The 5,257-nt window shown below is 34.0% G+C and overlaps 1 pseudogene; it reads left to right on the top strand.

Moving 5' to 3' along the window:
- LOC110271482 lies at positions 2,086-4,568 on the top strand (annotated as a pseudogene).

The following is a 5,257-nucleotide window of genomic DNA, read 5'->3' as shown; positions in this document are numbered from 1 at the left end:
TATTTGTTTTTCTATTCTATTCTTGAGTTAATTCTGGTTTGTTCCTAAGTATTTCAGTTCTTGATTTTTGTTATGATTTTTAATTTGTTCTTGATTCTTGGTTGGCATATTTTCTGCAGTTCTCTAGTATTCTCTTGGTTAAACTTCTTGGTTTTGATTTGAATGTTTGGTTCTTATTTCTTATTTTCTGCAGTTCCGGAACTCGAAGTACTATTTTATAAATTAAGAGAGTAATTCCAGTGTAAACCGGATTCAGGCTGTTTCGTGAAATTTCAACCTACTTTTTGAGCACTGAAACTTTAACTTTGGTTTTGGGTTGGCGGCTTGTTATGTTGTCCAAAGAACTAGGCTTGTGGCAATTTAGCTCTCAAGTCTGTCTTTGTCTTGTGGGTATTAGTTCATAAAGCTTTCTAATGTCCCTTTTCCAGTGTTTTCTTCTTTACTTTCTTCCAATTTTGCTACTGCTTAAGGAAATTGGATTTTGGTCAAATGTCCACTTTTATCTATATGTAGTAGTGTACACTGTTTGTTGTTCATGGTTACTTTGGTTAATTTTCTTTTAGCTAATTTGTTTTCTTTTTTTGGGGCCAGCTTTATGCGTATCAATATAATATGGGGCTTCTCTTGATTGAGAAAAAAGAGTGGAGCTCTAAGTATAATGAGCTGAATCAAGATTTGGCAGAAGTGAAGGATGCTCTTGAAAGAGAAAAATCTGCTCATTTAATTGCCATCTTTGAGGCAGAGAAGCGGGAAGAGCATCTGAGGAAGGCCTTGGGTGTTGAGAAAGAATGTGTGCTTGATGTAAGTTTTTTTAATTATTATATAAATACTTGTCTTAGTGTTAATTCTTCTTTTTCAAAATAAAGAAAAGCATGATTCTTATATTAAAGCTTATTTGTGGAAACCATGATTATTCTTTTCTTATTTTAATAATTAACAATTAACAATTACTGCTTGCTAATATGTAAACATTTTTGCATAAACAGTTAGAGAAGGTTGTGCGAGAAATGCACTCAGAGCACGCAAATATTAAATTTTCTGCAGAGTCAAAGTTGGCGGAAGCAAATGCATTGGTTGCTAGCATTGAAGAGAAATCTTTAGAAGTGGAAGGAAAGTTGCGCTCTGCTGATGCCAAACTTGCAGAAATAAGCAGAAAGAGTTAAGAGATTGACAGAAAATCACACGATCTTGAGTCTCAAGAAGCTTTGCTTCGAAGGGATCGCTTATCTCTAATTGCAGAGTACTCATGATAACTCTAAACTATTTGTTCTTAAAAGGTTTTACTATTTTCTTATTGTAATATGTAGCTGTACTTGTTTATAATGCATTATGATATGATTTGCAACAGGCAAGAATCACATGAGAGTACTTTATCAAAGCAGATAGAGGACTTGCGAGAATGGGAAAAGAAATTGCAGGAGGGGGAAGAGAGGCTAGCCAAAGGTCAATAGATTTAAAAATATGTCATCCTCCTTTGGTATTTCAGTTCTCTAGCCATAATTCCCCATTGTGCTCAATAGATTTAAATGTGAGTGTCATCCTCCTTTGGTATTTCTCGCTTTCCTATACATTGGTAGGTAGCATCTTTTATCCATGAAATTGTTGAATGCTTTACACATATATCAAGCAAAATAGTTACATGTAATGTCTCAATTCAGAGCATGTAATTGGGTTAACCTTGCTGAGTGTCATTTTCCATCTGTAGCAAAGATCAGAACAAAGCTGAACCAAATTGCAGTTAAATTTATGGTTTGGTTTATGATTTTGAGTATAAAGCCAGGCCATATAAATGCAGCAATTAAGCAGATTCAGTTTTAGTTTATTTAACTAAATATTTGGTGACACTAAATTCAGTTTCTTTATTTATTTTGACTTGCAGTATTAACTATTTAAGCTTTTTTCTCTTTTTTTTTGTCTTTAATTAAGAACTTGTCAAGTTTATTTAATTCTAGTTTTGATTATAATTTGCATGGCGAGGGAGAAAGACAAAGGTGAGTTCAGTTGTAGACTTGTACGTTTTACCCTATGAAAAGTACTGAAAAGACGAAACGAGAGAATTAACGAGTGTACTATAGCTTTACAACGATGAAGGATGGATATGTATATGGATGGATCCTTTCAAGTTTCAATAATTAAGATAGAAAGGAAATTGAAATGTTTGTAGGTATGTGAGTAGATGTTCAAGACGAGCATATTGGGAAGCAGTGTGATAGTGTTGACGGAGGTGGAGGTGAACAAGGTGGTTCTGATGAACCAAGGAAACATGTTCATCCCTGCTGAGATCTAAGAAGCTGGGTTTAGGTATATACTTGATACTTTTGCTAAATGATTTTGATTGTATTAGCCTTTGATAAAATTCATGTACAGGAACTGCTTATATTCATGGCATGCATGCATCTGGAAATTTTGTTGTCATCATGGATGCTGATCTGTCGTACCATGTAAGTTTTGCTGTTAACATGTAAATGATAGATTGTAGTTATTATTTGTGATTAAATTTGGAACAAATAATAAAAAATAAGAGAAGAATTAGATGAACTTCATTTTTAGTTTAGAGAATTATTTGTAGCAGAATCGTGTTAACCTCTTCTTATTTATTTTTTTTCCTTGTCTGATCTGTTAGTTCTTCTGCAGCCAAAATATTTGCCAAAATTCATTAGGTAAGGGAAACTTTCAATAAGTCATTTCTCACTTTCTCGTTAACTGCCTATGCCATCTTTATATGAACACCTATCACCATTAATCTCACATTTTTCAGCAAGCAAATGGAAGCTAGAGCAGATATAATTACTGGTACTCGTTATGTTAAAGGTGGTGGTGTGCATGGATGAAATCTTATGTGCAAACTAAGAAGCAGGGGAGCAAATGTTCTTGCTTAAACATTTTTATGGCCTGGTGTCTTAGATTTGACAAGATCATTTAGGTATTGATATTGATACTTTGTATTAAATACATTGTTGATAGTAAGTTTCTGCCTTGCTTCCACAATTTGAAATCAATTTATTCTTGGTATTGGTAGACTTTATAGGAAGTCTATGCTTGAAGACATCATTAGTTGCTGCATTAGTAAGGGATATGTCTTTCAAATGGAGATGATAGTCAGAGCATCCAGAAAAGGATATCATATTGAAGAGGTACAATTACATAAGTTATTACATTTACATTTGAGAGGTACATTTATTGTTTTCACTGCCAAATTTTCTTCCTTTTTCATTTTCTCTTCAACATGGATTCATCAAACCAGAACCAACCTTGTCCCAACCGAACCTTTAAACACTTATACCCAAAACCTTGTGCTGAGGAATCAGAATCAGAATCACCCCCTTCCGAGACACCCCAGACCATGGACCCCAGAGGTTACCTCCTTTTCTTCTCTCTTTCTTGGGCTTAATTTTTTTCTTCTGTTTAATTAAATAGTTAATTTTATTCCTGTTTGTTTCACCCTTCTTTTTTATTCTAGTGTTTCATCTGGGGGTAATGCCGCAGAATGATCATAATTCATTGAAGTTTGAGTCTTTGTTGTTTCTTGCAATTTCTTTATTTTGATGATGGTAATCAGGTAATGTAACCTTGCCTATATTTGTATTATTGCGGTTTCTTGTTTTCCGTATAGGTATCAATTAAAAGTATTTGAAGTTGCAAAGAAGAGGAATACAATAGCAATGTTGGATACAGGTGCTGGTAAGACCTTAATAGCTGTGTTGCTTATGAAGAACATTGGTCAAGCTATCAGGTCCAGTATGTGCTTTGTTTTGAGGCAATTAGTGAACTATTGGTGCTAGTTCCAACGGTAGTTGTGCCTTTTATTTGGTCACCTTGTGAAATTTTCCTTAACCTACAAAATTAGATAGGTCTTGGTCTTCAGTAGCTATCCATGAGATTTAGAACGATGTTGAACACATAAACAACTCATAAAAGAAAATTTTCTAATAGCATTGAATTTTCTGGACCTTGGAATTCTTCTCAGGATTAGCTCTATTATTTTCTATTAATCTTACTCTTTTTTTGTGAGTTATATTATTTGCTTACCACTAGGCATAAACATTGCCGGCAGTTCAATGCAGCAAAGTAAAGCATTTAATGATTAGTTAAAACTATGATGCTATAAAATTTCACATTTAATCTACATATGAAACTTCTCTCATGATGGCAACTTGAGGTTCAGGTTAGGCTCTGCAGTCATTGTCTTGTTTTTCATTAATTTGTGAGTTATCGATATATCTAGATGCGGTTCATGATTTCTTGTATAGTAAAAAAAACTTGATTAGAGTTTTGAATAGAGTAGTAACTCTTAAATAACAAGAGAATAATGTAATTTTACATTATAGGTGAGTTTGAATGGTTCTGGAGCTGTGGCTTCATCAGTTTCCAGTTCATCAGCTTTCTTTGGAAGCAGCTTGAAGAAGGTTATATCAAGAATCCCCAGCAGCAGCAAGGTTTCCTCTGGAAGCTTCAAGATTGTGGAGATCGATGAGGACAAGCAGACAAATAAGGACAGATGGAAAGGGTTGGCCTATGATATCTCAGATGACCAGCAAGACATCACAAGAGGGAAGGGTATTTTGTAGTTTTTAATGTGTATTTTGTAGTTTTTAAAGGTAGAAGATAATGTAATAGTTGTTGGAATTATAATGCATGTATTACAAATTCATGGGTAGTTGTTATCATTTTGATTTTTTGTTAAAGCTTGTCATGTGATCAACCACTATATTTGGTGTACAAGTTTATGAAGATTTTATATTGTTAATAGTAATTAAAATTGTTATGAAGGTTTTATGTTAATAGTAATTAAAATTGTTATTAAGGTTTTATATTGTTTAAATTTTATATTATCTATGAATTTTATTAGGTTTTATTAGGAAGATTTAAAAAAAATTGAACTTGAACAAACTTATAACCACGTTTTAAAAGTGTAGCTATTTCGTACAACCACCACTTTTCGCCACGCTTTAAAGCGTAGCCATATCTATAGCTATTGGCACGCTTTAAAAGCGTAGCTATATCTGTAGTTATTGGCACGCTTTAAAAGTGTAGCCATATCTCGTGACTTTGCTACACTTTAAAAGCGTAGCCGTATCTCTAGCTATTGGCACCCTTTAAAAGTGTAGCCAAATCTAGCTACTGGCACACTTTAAAAGCGTAGCCATATCCTCTCGCATACGGCTACGCTTAAACGCGTGGCAATAGATAAAAGCGTGGTGACAAAAAAAGCATGGCCATAGGTCACCAAAAGCGTGCCGATAGAGCAACCGGCACG

This window comes from Arachis ipaensis, chromosome B04, assembly GCF_000816755.2.
Source record: "Arachis ipaensis cultivar K30076 chromosome B04, Araip1.1, whole genome shotgun sequence".
Lineage (NCBI taxonomy): Eukaryota > Viridiplantae > Streptophyta > Magnoliopsida > Fabales > Fabaceae > Arachis > Arachis ipaensis.
Note: the sequence above shows the minus strand (reverse complement) of the source record. Positions and strands in the feature narration are given on the sequence as shown.